At 35.4% G+C, this 14,909-nt stretch overlaps 1 protein-coding gene across 1 annotated transcript in view; it reads right to left on the bottom strand.

The window, feature by feature from the left end:
• The window catches only part of CSRNP3 (cysteine and serine rich nuclear protein 3), a 204,860-nt gene extending 192,991 nt beyond the window's left edge, over positions 1 to 11,869 (bottom strand). The window contains exon 1 of the mRNA XM_081051135.1: positions 11,804 to 11,869. The gene's annotated coding sequence lies outside the window, so the exon portion shown is untranslated. The remainder of the gene's footprint in view (positions 1 to 11,803) is intronic.
• Positions 11,870 to 14,909: the final 3,040 nt, after the last annotated feature.

The raw sequence follows: 14,909 nt of genomic DNA, 5'->3' as shown, positions 1-14,909 counted from the left end.
GAATACTTTATTTTGGTGGAGAAGAGGGAATATATGGATAGTGACAACTATCAAGGATTTACTTAATCATGGGAAAATGGAGGCAAAATATTAATAACTATGTTACCCACAATTCTCCCTAAAGTTACATATTCAAGATTTTTGAAAAGTCAAATGTAGCGCCACTACCTGCTACTGCAGATTATGGGATTCTGGCTCTGGGTTGAGGCTGTTTGAAAGCCAGATAGTCTCTATCTTAAAAAGTCACTTGGTGAGTATTGTTTCGTTAAAGAGACTATTTTATCTTCCAGCGACTTATAGAGGTTTTAAAACAAATTGCAGAAAAGCTCCTCAAGACTGAGAGCTGCTGATGGATTTCTTTTTAAATATTGACATACCTTAATTTATTAGTTATATAAAACTATTTGGAAATTTTTCCTTAACTGATACAAAATTGATGCAAAATAATTTGTGTGGATTTGCTTTTAGTTCCTGGTGGCCTGAAAAATCTTGTACAAACTCATTCAAGAGTTTGAATTGATGATTAGGTATCTGAGTAAACACAAAGAAAGGGTGGGAAAAAATATGCCAAAGCACATTGTTGAGAGAGAGAGAGACAGAGAGACAGAAAGAGAGAGAGAGAGAGAGGAATTCATTCCACTTTGTATTTGCCAATCTGATTCCAGTGTAGTATACTCTGGTTGTAGTATTAATACTAAAATTGCAATGCTACAATTATTTCCATGGCAACAAAAAGTGAGATAATGCAGGATAAACTAAGTGTGAGGAGAGATGAGGATGCTACTCCTATTCAAGTCTGCAGTAATAGGTAGGAAGACAGAGCTACTGAGCGAAAAAAATATTTACCATAAAAGTCCTTGATTGAGTTTGGCCCATCCCCATATCAAGTGAAAGCAATCCTAAACAATATTAACAGTTGCCCTGTAACACAGAATGCTGTTTTCAGAGTGTATTGCTGGAAGAAACTGTTACCACACAGAGAGAAGTAAAGACGACTTGATTTATATTTTCTGGCACCTAAAAGATTACTTTATTAGTTGTGTTTTTGTTAGAAGTAAAAATTTTTAGAATTCTATTTCGGGGTCCCCTTACAGGGTTCTGTGTTTCCTATGTCCAAAAAAACTGGTGTCTTCTTAAATTTTTAAAAAATCTATCTAATAAAAATGCAGTATTAGTACTGATTCTATATTCAATCATTCCTTTTGAGAGGTATACAAAATAATATATTTTTTGTAATATTGCTTTAATATTAAGAGTTACAATTTGTGTATCAATCAACTAGAATAGTCAGATTCTAAATTTACATATTCAAAATGACAGTTTGTTACTTTTATACAAACCTACAGACTCAAAAGACAAAAAAGATTACTACTAATTAAGACTAGAAGAAAATTGTAAGCTATTAATTCTTATGGTCAATCTCTGATGTAATGAGAAATAACTGAATCAAGACAAGCCACTTAAAGACTGTAAAGGTAAAAATATAATTTGCCATTTTGAGGTCAAAAGTACTATGAGTGTTGAGTACATTACCCTTGCTAAAATGGAAATTATTTTTCTAAAAATAGTAATGTTTAGAGCTTATATGGGTCTACCCCAAAAAACTTAAATATTTGTTAACAGGTAAGTTTTACAGAATAAAATATCCAATGATTGCTTTTATGATATAACTATGACACCAGAGAGTCCAAATATACTAAATAGTAAATCTCCACAACCATTTATGCATTTTTATGTTCCTTTTATTCCCCCCAGTGCAAAGATACTTTGTATAGAGCTGGGACACAACCATAGGCTTGGGTTGTATACCAGAGTCTAAGAGGCAAAAAACTAGAATAAGAGTAGGGACAGAAGGCGGCCGGATGGCTCAGTTGGTTAGAGCATGAGCTCTCAAGAACAAAGTTGCTCGTTCAATTCCCACATGTGATAGTGGGCTGTGCCCCCTGCAACTAAAGATTGAAAACGGCAACTGGATTTGGGGCTGAGCTGCGCCCTCCACAACTAGACTGAAGGACAATGTCTTGGAGCTGATGGGCCCTGAAGAAACACATTGTTTCCCAATATTCCCCCAATAAAATTTTAAAAAAAGAGTGGGGACAGATTATTGGACCTAGAGATGGACACAGACTAAAGCTGAATAAAAGTGAAAGTAGATTGAATGGTCCTAAAAATATGAAGGCAAAGTAGGACATGGGGAGAGTCTGAGAAGGATGAGGGAGAATTCCCAAAGGAGACGTAGATAATTTGGTGGTTTGAGAGATCTGTGCATTGATTTTTCTCAAGAATTTAGTCACAGAAAAGTAAAAGGTACAACAAAATTAGCCAGGTTTGGAGTGCCTATGGAGAAATGCTAGTTCCAAAGATGATGGAGTTTGGTACATCTCCCATTTGGTTGAGAAGAGCTGTTTTAATCTAAACTTGTACTGACATCTGAATTCCCCAGTTAAAAACACATCAGCTAAATTGAAATTTAAGATCTGAGAGTCTGGAGCTGGGAAAAGCTAAGAAAAAAGCAACGTATACTGTTACCACTAATTTGCCTTCAGGTGTAGGGAAGTAATGTGTACTGCAGTAGGACTTAGGCTAATCATTAAAATTTTCTAGGGAGATTGTAAAATATATGTAGACCACCAGGAACCACCAGGACTCACTACTCTGGTGCAGAGGGTGAAGCCGGTAACCTGATAACCTGGTTTCACCGTTTCCTAACTAGGAGTTAGTTCTTCAACAACTTAGTTAATCTTTCTGAGCCAAAGTTTTCTCACCGGTAAAAGGGGGTTAATAGTAGCTGTTTTATAGTGTTAGAATATACACTGTAGGTGCTTTCCTGAGAGTTAACTTCTAGTCTTCACTGGTACATATTATGTATTCCAGAGGCCTTGCATTATAGCTAAAACAAAACAAAAAACAATCCTGTAAAATCTTGGCTGAGACTGTTTAATTTGGCCAGTTTAGTATAAACAAAGACTATAAATTAGGAGTGAGGGACCAGATCACGCCATTTTATTTTTAGGCATTGAATGGATGACTATAGCACAGAAAATTAGGGAAAATGATACAGTCTTCTTCTGAGGATGCCTTTGATGTTTTGATGGATGGGCATGGCCCGACAGTGTAGTCCCTTGTTAAGTGACTCCTTCTTGCTAAAAGCTCTCAAACTCCAGGAGGATACTGGGGCTCCCTAGGAAGTCTCTGGAAGCCTAGTCTTACCTATAACAATCTGAAAATATGTCAGGGTGTGTTCCCTCCCTTGTTAAATGACCAAGTCTTGCAAAAGGCTACGTCACACTCCGGGGAAGCAGTGTGAATTGATTAACACTATATAAGCAGTTTTGTAAGCCACAATTTCTTCATTTATAACATGATCATGTTCCCTTCTTATTACTTTTCAAAACCACATATTTTTGTTTTATTTGATTTTTATGTTTGTTTAAGCTACATAGCATTTCATTGACTAGCTATGCCATACTAGTCAACTAAAACTCTAAAAGAGATGCATGCTTCTTTTTAAATATTTATTATTATAAACCACCAAATTAATTTATTTTTTCATATATCATTGTGTATATCTCTGATTATATCTTTAGGATGAATTCCTTAAAGTGGAATTACTGGGTTTTCAATACACATTGCCAAATTACCTGGCAGAAAGGTTCTACCAATTTATGTCTTTTATGGCATTGGAATATCATTTCATCATACCCTTGCCATTACTGTGACACAGCTATTTTAAAAAATTTCTGTGAATTTTTTGGCTGCTCAATAAGAGCTAACACACATATAGCGCTTATTATGTGCCACATACATTTTAGGTTGGATTAAGGTAGGGTACAAGATTCCCCGCCCTCTAGTGTGCATGCTTTGTATAACTCCAGTGTTGCACCTACAGTGAGATATCACTCCCCTGATTACATACATGCACATTATATGGCAAAGGGAATTTTCATATGTAATTAAGGTTTCAAATTACTGGCCTGATAGAGCAATTGTCCAGGTGGGCCTGGCATAATCACATGAACACTTTCAAACTAGTGGTCAGAAATTAAGGAATTCAACACAAGAGTCTCTCTGGCTGACTTGGAAGATGGAAGAGGGCACGTGGCAAGGAATGTATTTGGCCCTTTTAGGGGCTGAGAAGGGCTCTGGCTGCAGCAAGAAGGAAAGAGGGACCTCAGTAATCTGAGTACAGGGAACCGGATTCCGCCAACAAGAAAGAGCTTGGAAGTAGTTTTACCCCCTCTACCCCCGAGTTACCAGACAAGAATTCAGTTGAGCTGACCCTGATGTCAGCCTTGTGAAGCCCTTAGCAAAGAACTCAGCCACACTTTACATGACCTCTGATCTACAGTACTATACACTAACAAGTGTGTGTTGTTTTAAGTTGGTAAGTTTGTGGCAAGTTGTTGCACAGCATTAGAAAAGTAATACAATGAGCATGGACTCATTTAATCTTCAGCATATCCACACGATGGGCATTATTATTAATACCATTTTTAGATTAAAAACTTGAGGACAGAGAGGTTAGATAAGGCTAATTATCTAGAGGTTAGCTATAGAGAATAATTACAGGCAGCATTTGAACTCAGGTATTTTGGCATTTGACATCTTACTTTCAATCATCGTACTCTTCCTTAACTCTTGATGATATTTCACTGTTAAAATTGTTTTCACAATTCTACTATCTCATACAATACTAACTTAAGCAGTTGATCTATAATGATTTAATTGTAGAAACATGGAAAAACAGAAAAATTAACCAATACAGAGGAATTTTTGTTGTTATTATTTTGTAATACCCTATGAAAATAATATTTAGGAAGCCATTAAAAACCCTGGGTATTATGTTGCTCCTCCCATTCTTGGCTTATAAGCAAAAAAGGATGGCTAGCAATAACGATTAAAATTGCACATAATTCCTGTCCCAAATTCTGTGGTAAAAAATGTTCACAAAGATCCATCAATCTTTATAATATCATGCAGGCAGATAGCTGAATTTTACAGAAAGGAAAACTTTGGGTCAGATAGTTTAAATAACTTGCCCAAATTTACACAGGCAGTAAGAGGCTATGGCTGGGAGTTGAACTACAGTCTGTATGAACTATAGTCTGTATGACTGCAAAGTCTATTATTCATTCCATCAATCTTTATGCAGTACCACGTAAAGAACTAATAGGTAAGTCAAGCTAGTAGACCCCATTAGCTCAGAGTATGCATTTCTACAAAAGGCAAGCTGGCTGGCTGATTGAAATCATTCATTTAAGGGATATGTGTATACCATAGTACAGTTCCCATATAAATGAACTGAACACAATTACGGTATACTAGCCATCACTCTTTCTCTTCAGACTCCCAGCCAGACATCACAGCAGGGCATAACATCATTTTTGTTTTTGTTGTTTTTAGTCAGTTCTGCCTAGCAGTGGCAGGCTTTGGGACTTCCACCAGTCCCACGTTATCTGCTTACCCTTACCTTCACATGGATATTAAACTCCAGTAAAACAGCTATACTAACTCTCAGCATGCACCCTTGGTGTCTTTGTAGCTGATTCAGCATTATCACATGCCAAGCTTATGATTCAGAATTGTTCACCAAAACACAATATAAATGGAAGAAAGTGGACGAAGAACAGAAAAAATATAGTGAGCAATTTTAATTTTAATTAAATACTGTGGGGATTCATTGGATTAAAATGTATATATGAGAGCACTCAGAGACTGGTAAAAAATATATTTCTGTATTTTCTTATATCAGCATTATTTAACATTGATATTACAAGTTAATATAAAACATAACTAATTTAAATTAATCCATTGATTTAATATTTGATGGCCTGTGTGTGTGTGTGTGTGTGTGTGTGTGTATATACATATCTCAGAAACAGAATAGTAATATAACAGAACAGTACAGTGCAGGGAGTCATGAAATGAGGAATGCATACAGATGAAATCCTCTGTTAAAGTAGGAGAGTTCAAATGGAGTTTATACAACAAAAAGTCTGCAACACAAAACTCTGCATGGCTTAATGACATTTATGTGACATGGACATTGTCACATTGAAGGACATTAACAGAGAAGCATGTGAAAGGAAGGACTATTTTAGAATGTACTGGGTGCCTGTCATTGGGACGGTGTAAGAAAAGGGTAAGATGAGTATCTGATAAGATTATTCACTTATTTATTCAGTTAGCAAAACAACTTGGGGGCACAAAATATGTATCAGGCATTCCATTAGGTGTTGCCAATACAGAGAAAAAGGACCGAGAATTACAATTGCGATAGTTAAATAAAAGATTATAGAGAGGTCAAAGAAGTACCTGTAATGGCCACACAAAGAAGCCACGACAGAGAGGACAGGCCTGAGGTGGACCTGAGGCTGCTCCTGTAAGCCCTGTCCATAAGTTGTGACGATCTTAGAATATAGAAGCATACAATGAAGTCCCCAAGCTCAGAATTACCCATCTGAAGCTCAGCCCTAGGGGAGTTCAGTGGCCATGATGAGTGAATTCACTTGGGGCCCCTTACTGATTCAGATATCACAGTGGCCAAACATGAAATTTTAAGTTTTGAGTTGTATGGGGTACATGGAAGGAATTTTGAGGAAGCAAAGCTAAAAAAATTTAGTAACTTCTGAAAACCTTTCCCAGCTTCTTTTTGCATTAATATTCTGACAGCATCACAACCAATATTACCTGGGTAAGGATTGGCGACAAATATTGATTTTTCATGGCTAGCCTAAATGGGATAGAAAGGAAACGAAAATCGTTGTAAATACATTCAGGAGTCCTGTTTAGGAAATTATTTGTGTCATTTATTAAATATATTGTGATATGTCCACAATATGACAACAACTATATCAGCACTTACTAGAAAACGAACTGATGCATTTTTGACCCTGACTGCAAACTCATAAAAAGTCAAAGACACAGTGACAGTAAGTCAAAGCGATTAGGCTCACAAAATACCACAGGCAGGTCTAAAGTGAGGAGTTCTGTGCAACTCTACAATTCCTGTGTTGTTAAGCCCACCGCGTTTTTTTCACTTTCCAAAGTGGTCCTAAATTATGTTTTTCTTTTGTCTAGTATTTAATGCATTATATCCAATATTTAATACAAACACATAGTATTTGGCTGTTATTATTTTGCAAAAACAAATGCTCAGTTTCCCACCAAAAAAAGAAAAAAAAATCATTGTGGGACTCCCTCTATGGGCCTTAATTTCTTCATAGGAAAAATGAGCAATCCAGGAAGGAATTATGTCGACAAGGCAATCAATCCCATGATTCTAGGGTAGTGGAAGGCTGAAATATTCAAAGAGAGTACATGAAAATGCAATGAGTAATTGCTAAATAACTTTATCGTCAATATTGTTTAAAGATACAAAAATTTACCTAACAGCTACTTTTACCTGGTGGTTGGTGGTTTTGTTTAAAATAATTTTGCAAATGTGCATGTGAGTCAGGAAAAATATAGAAATGTGTTGAACATACCACCCTTTGTTACTGTATTAAAAGATAATACGCTAAGCTCCTGATCTAACTAGAGTACAAAGACTCTTTGGAAATAAATCACATGACTACTACCTACCTTTTTAGCCATGAGACTAAAATGAATGGCAAATTTGATCTCATGTCAAGTAGTTTTCTTGCTAAAACATGATCTGTCGAATTAGTATTGACATTTATCAATGTCATCATAATCTTGAATTAAATGCTTAAAAAGTTACATTGAGTCTGTATTCTCAGAATAAGTATATTCAACAATTTTCAGGTCAAACTATTTAGTCTATTATAACAACTGAGATCTAAAGAATTGACTCAGAAATTAAATGGTCTGTCCAACTGATTCAATGAGATGTATGAAACATCCAAATATGATCATTAATTTGATAATCAAAGCCATTCCTCGCACCTTGATTTACACAATGTAAATAAAGAGTAATAATGCTGCTTTGAACCAATGCCATTTTTATACTTATATAAGTCCTATATACTATTAGTTATTAAATATAGACTACATCAAAAATAACTTCTGATAGTTTTCAATGTGGCCTACCATAGTACAACGGTTAATGCAATTTTTCATTTGTTTGAATTACCGTAAGTACATATGTAGCACGATTTGATCATTGTGAAACCTGACCCACGATTTCTTACCTTGGTATAATTTCCATTTCTTTTAAATCCCACCCTTCCATTTCTAGTAATGTGGGGTTATTTGCCAAACTAGCATATTTTCATTATCGAGATTAAGTTGTCTGTATTACAGGGGAAGTTTTTAATATTTCATTTGCCTGAATACATTTTGTGAGACTTTGAGACTCATGTCAACTCACATATGAATATGGTAAGCTACTTCCAGCAGCAGAAGCATAAAGGAGTAAAGAGACACTACGAACAAACAATGCTTAAAATTTATCTGTAATTGGGAGTAAGTCTATGCAATGAATTATTTTCAGGAACTTGAAATACACTTGATAATCTTGGCTGTGCCTAAAAAATGGGTTATTTGCACAGGTTGCATAATCTATTTACTAGTCTAACTGATTTATTGTTAGCATGCTTCTCTAATGTCATATCTTTAGGCTGAAAGTGTTTCCACTGAAGTGCTTTGCTCCTATTAATTGATAAAAACTAAATGCTTCCCATTATCCTAACTCTCTTTGAAAAATAACATGCTGACATACCAAATTCATTTAACTTTAAGTAATGTATTGGCTAGATATTAAATATATTAAAACAAGGTGTAAGTGTGTGGTACTTTATTTGCTACACTGCTAACAGTAAATCTAGTAAACTGAGGTTACTATACAAAAATAAAGTATTATATGTCAAAAACACTTAAACGAGTGGTAAAACAGATAATAGAAATCTCATCTAAATTACAATAAAATAGGAAAGATGTCGCAGTTTTATGATTTTCCCTTTCACCAAACAGCTGAGAAAAAAAATAATGAAAAAATTTTAATTTAAGAAATTGCATAGGATAAAATATACTGATAGTCGTGATTTTTATTTCTTCTAAAAAAAAGTCAAATAAAATGAATTTTTATTTTCGAAATAAAGCAAAAGGCTTCCAATAAAACAAAAGGTATTTATGTGTATTTACAATAATTCCCATTAAGTTTCAAATATATTACCTTAATATAAAAGTTTTTATGCTGATGTTTAATAATATTGAACCATTTTTAAGTTGTTGCAATGTGTCTTTTTTTCATGTATTAGATTACAAAGGTAAGGAAATGACTGCATTAATGAAATATAGTGTGGGCATTAAGTTTAAAATATTCTTATTCTAATATGTCAAAATATGTATTTAATCGTCCTGACTATCCATAGCATGAAATAAATCTCAAGCTTTTCTTTTTATGATTAAAATGACTGGTACATTAAAAAACTGTTTCTTAATTTATTGTCTTACTCAGTATACTACTAACCACTACAAACATAAAGAGAAAAGGAAAAGTATTGTGCAAAAGGAGTCAAAGTTGTATATAGTGTCCTCTATTAAAAACTTACATCCAAATCTTAATGTTTGCTTGCACTGAACAAAAAACAAATGGTCTTGCTTTGCCATCTTTCACAAAGCAGCCTTACATGGTTTACATTTGCCTTGTTTCAGCTTTCATTCGGACAAAAACCTCTTAACTGTTTTCTTTCATGCTTTTTTTCCCTCTTCTGCATCCCCCCTCTCTCTCTCTTTCTCTCTCCCTCCCTCCTTCCTTCCCTCCCTCCCTCTTTCCCTCCCTCCCTCTCTCTCTTTTCCTGTAGTCTCTGCAGTAAAAACTCCCACAGTTATCTCTGGAGATGGCTCAGGCAGACTCTGCCAGTGGACGATAGCAAATGCTGATTGAGAGAGGGTTTATCTACTTTTCATCCAAAATATGTGAACCATTAAGGAAATTATAAAAAACAGCAACAATATACTCTGGTTTTATTCAGAACCTTTCCCTTAGCGATTATTAAAAGGATGATATTTTTAGCCAAAGAAAGCAAAATGCATCTGCAGCAGCTGGTTTCCAAGGAAACAGAATAATTTAAAACCATGTGGAACTCTGCTCTCTAATTTTCATCAATTCTCCTTCATTCCTGGAGGTAGCTTTACTCAGAATTTATAATTTCCAAAAAATATAACTGCCCTGGCTTATTTTGTCTAACCCTTATCAGGAAGAAGGCAAATATCTGGTCTTATATATCACCTTAAATTCCAATCTAGGGTGTGAATTAATTCCTACCATCATTTTGTTTAAAAAACGAGAATCAGAAGAATTTGTCAATGAGAAACATGGCAACATCTCAGTATCATATGATTTTTGAAATCTAGAAATAATTCAGAAAAGAACCACGCAAGAATATTTGCATGGGCCAATATGGCCCTTAAGTATGTAAACATATTATTCACTATATTTAGTACATTTAGGAAATTTAAGATAGTCCTCCATTCATTTAGATAATTTTTACTCAATATTCAGTAGTTTCTCTTTTTGTTAATTTTGCAAGAAATGTTACATTTTTATCTGTTATTTAAAGACAAAACCCATCTCTTAAAAAACAAAAGGCAAAAATAAGACTCCCTAAAAAACTTAGAAATTATTCATATTCATTCCTATTAGTCTGTGATTCATTCAAAAGTATTTTTTAAATATATGAAAAAATCTGTACATCACTGAAAGACTTTTTATTATAATCACCACGTATTACTCAACTGCCAGTGTGCCCATGGCAGTAATCTTACTTAAAAGCTCAATTTTAATGAGCTTCCCCCACCCTTATCGACCTGTATTTATAAATTAAAATAACTATAAAATGAAATGACTTAGAGTAAAATCATTTTTCATATGTCTTTACTGTAAGTTTAGCATTTAGCCTGCATATTTAGCACTCCTATTTTCCCTAAGAGAAAATAATATATATATATATATATATATATATATATATATATATATATATATATATATTAAGAGATATAAGCTACTGGTAAAGTAAAATCTTAACTTTTGAGCTTTAAAAACCACATTGCCCTAGAAATATTCCCCAAAATATAAATGCTGTGATGGAATTCTTAGCTTGATATATTTGATTGATCATCAAAACTACCAGTGAAACTTGCCAATTAAGATGCAATTTTTACAGCAATGTTTAATCCTTCACAAATAGGTTTCTGAGCTTTTAAAGAAAATGGTCCTAGTATGTATGTTGACAAACATAAACAATTGTTTAATTATCATATGTGCTTACAATTTACTAAATAAAATGAAACGACTACTCAGTAGCATGAAATTTATCAAAGGAGTAAGTTAAATAAAGGCTTAAATGCACACATACCATTCACTCTAACGTAGCACTAAAAGGGTCTACAAACAACAAAAATTATTTTCTAAACCACCTACTACACTGCAAGTATTAGAAGACCCCATATGAAATGTTACATTGTATATTAAGATAAAGCTCCATTTTCCTAGGACCTGTGGAATTTACCAAGCTGTCCTCATCCTTCCTTTGATTCCCAATAACATAAGCTTGAATAAATAAAGACACATGACGACTTATCTATTAACTTTGCTTCAATACACTTGCTTAGAAAGTTATCAAGGATAAGTAAGACATGCCTCTGGTGTTTCTATCAGCTAAGGGTTTTGCAGGGAGAAAGGACAACTCAATTGCAAAGCTTCCTCGAGTAAGGAAAAGGACACACTTTCAGGAAATGTCTACGGAATGATTTTCATATCATAAAATTGTCTGAATAGGAATTGAGAAGCATTCCCTTTCACAGAAAAGTAAATCTGTCTCTTCTTTTTTGCTCTTACCTGTAAATATGGTTTCCGTACTTCGGCTCCGTCAGATCAGACTGAGGAGTTCACTCCACCCTCTATTCCTTCAGGCAGCAACCGACCAATAACAAAAGCCAGATCCTGGCATTCTCTGGCTCATGCTCCCTGCTCTGCTTCCCTCCCTTACTCCCTCCCACCCCCACTCTTCTGGAGGACAAATACTTGCAGCTGGGAGAGAAAAAGGGAGAGGAGAAAAGAAATATGGAGAGGAAAGGAATAAAGAGATGAAAGATATTTCAAAGAATAGCTCTAACCTATGGAAAATACCTGTAGGTGAACACAGCTGAAGTAAAATGTCTTGCTTTGGATTTAGGAAAATAGGGTCAATCAATGCCTCTCCCACCTGAAATCAAAGCAAAACACTCAGGGTAAAACCTAAGTAAATTGCCTATTTATTCATCTCCCATTGACTTTTCTCAGTGAAAAAAATGTATCTCCTCATGGTACATTGTGATATGTAGATAGAGAAGGTTGAGACTGGACAACAAGATAATATCATGCAGATACAGTTTCCTGAGTATCAGAATGTTCCGTTATTTCAAAGTTATGTGGTTTGCATTACCTCAGATTTCTAAAATGCTGGCATCAATTTGCCTATGTAAATAATGGAGCTTGTTAAAGATTAAAAAGGGGTAGGCACTTAGTTGTCATGTCTCAAAGTAACTAATTGAACTTCAATTTTATTCTAATAACCTTGGGCAAAATCACTTCACTTCTGAACTGAAAGGCCTAATAAGTATAAAAGGACAATTGAGGAAAACATCAAGTTAGAATTCTTTAAGACAACAAAGCCAATCCTTTTCACTTAAAGGAGGTTAGGTAGGGACTAACAAAGATTTCAGACCAGGAGCATATATTATAAATACACATTGTATTTTTAATTTTTAAAATACAATACAAACCACGCTTTTTATGATAAAAGGTGCTATTAACTGAGCTCTTGCTAGTGGAGTGGTCTCAAAAAGTTTCTTCTGGGAGCTATAAATTAAACAATGGATGTTATTTCCACCTTCGAAGCATGTACTGCCTACCTTAGATATTTATAGGCTCTGCTCTTTCAATTCTTAAATCAGGAATATGATCTCCTGGAAATAAGATCAAAGGGAGAAAAAAGAGAGAAGTGGCAAGAAAGTATTTTTTTTTATTTCCAGGAGTGATTGGCATGAGGGCAAATATTGGTAGTTCAGAAATAACTGTAAGGAAAGGGTTTAGGGGTGTCACTCTCCTCAGGAGGCGAGTGGCTGGTAACGTGACCTGAAGCTGGCTTTAGATAGAACACGTGTACTGATATTACTTAATATGGGTGGTCATTTGGAGTAGCTTTGGAGGCTCTGAGAGAGATAAGGGGAAGATTAAGTTATTCCTTACGCCCACCCCAAGCCTTCTGCCATGGAAAATGCTTTTGAAGCCCTTCTGGTCTCCAGCTAGGAAGAGCTGGAGATATCCCTAGGGTAGCATTTCTGAGAGAGGGGGCTAGAAGCCATCTGCATCAGAATAACTGAAGGAAGTCTTGTTAAAAATGCAGATCCCTGGGCCTGACACCAGACTTCCGGAATTAGCATTTGAGGAGTTTGTGACTCAGCATCTTGATCAAAGTCTTATTCTTATCCCAGTTGTGCTGTAGATCAGGGACTCAGTAGACAAGTGTTCCTTGGACACAAAATTTAACCAGATTTTTTCTGGCTAATTATGGCACCATTATGTCATGTAGAAGAAGAAAAATAGGTTGAATACAGGGGAGATAACAGATTTAGTTTGGAAATTTTGAATTGTTTTCATATCCCAATTGAAATATTACATAGGCAGTTGAAATCTCAGATAGGACTCGGGCCTAGGTATAATTTAGAAATCATTTAGGGTATGGTTAGAACAATGAGAGCCTTTAGAACAATGGTTCTCAGAAATGTGGCCTAACAAACTCCTTTATCAAAATTAAAAACGCAGACTAGGACTCCACCCATACCTACTGAATCAGAATCTCAGGGGTGGGGTTTAGGAAGCTCCGTTTTTAATAAATTTCCCGGTTAATTTTCTTGGTGCACTAAAGTCAGAATTATCACTCTAGAAAGAGAAGTAGATTGAGCATGAAACTCAGGGGATGACTTACATGCATAAAGAAAAACACAGAGAACTTGGAATGAAGAAACGATACTTAGGAGGAACAGTTAGCAAGGAGGAGAGCCAAAAGAGTGTTGTAGCAAAATCCGAAGGAGTAGAGAATTTTGGGAAGATGCCCCATCTAGTGCCTTGCTATACAAAGTGTACTTCATTGAAGTCAGCTATTCCCTAGAGCTTGTTGTGATGTACACTTTCAGCCCCTGGGCCAGTAAACTGAATCACAATCTACATTTTAACAAGATTCCCCAGGGAGTCCAATGCGCCTTTATTTTATTTTTATTTATTATTTTTCATTGAAATAGATTTGACATACGACATGGTATAAATTTAAGGTGTATAAAAATGTTAATTTGATACATGTATATATTGTAATATGATTGCCGTTGTAGTGATAATTAGTATCTCTACCATGTTACATAATTATCCTTTTTACTGGTTGGAATAATTAAGTTCTAGTGTCTTGGCAAGTTCAATGTCTATAGTACAGTACTGTTGTGTATATTCACTGCGCTAGATCCCTAGGGCTTTATTCGACTAGTACATTTGTAGACTTAAACAATATCTGTCCTGCACCCTAAACCCCATCTCCTGGTAACCATCGTTTTATTCTCTCGTTTTACAAGTTTGGCTTTTAAAAATTCTACATATAAGTGATATCGTACTTGTTGTGTGGGAGACCCTGCTCGCTGCACCATTTGTCGTGCGGGGCAGCATGCAGGGTCTCTGGTCCCGCTCCCCACATAGGAACGCAGGACATGGTGAGGCCAAAAAGGAACACCCACGGAGCCATAGAGGGGAGTCATACTACAATATTCTCACTGGCGGCTGGATTGGAGACACAGGAAGCAGGAGCCACACTGTTCACAACCCTCACTGTGCCACTTGCAGGCTCAGCCACCATCTTCTTGCTAGCCTCCATTTTCTGCTAGCGAAACCATGGCAGTTATATTAGTGGCCGATGGCT

Source organism: Rhinolophus hipposideros, assembly GCF_964194185.1.
Source record: "Rhinolophus hipposideros genome assembly, chromosome: 6".
Taxonomy (NCBI): Eukaryota; Metazoa; Chordata; class Mammalia; order Chiroptera; family Rhinolophidae; genus Rhinolophus; species Rhinolophus hipposideros.
Note: the sequence above shows the minus strand (reverse complement) of the source record. Positions and strands in the feature narration are given on the sequence as shown.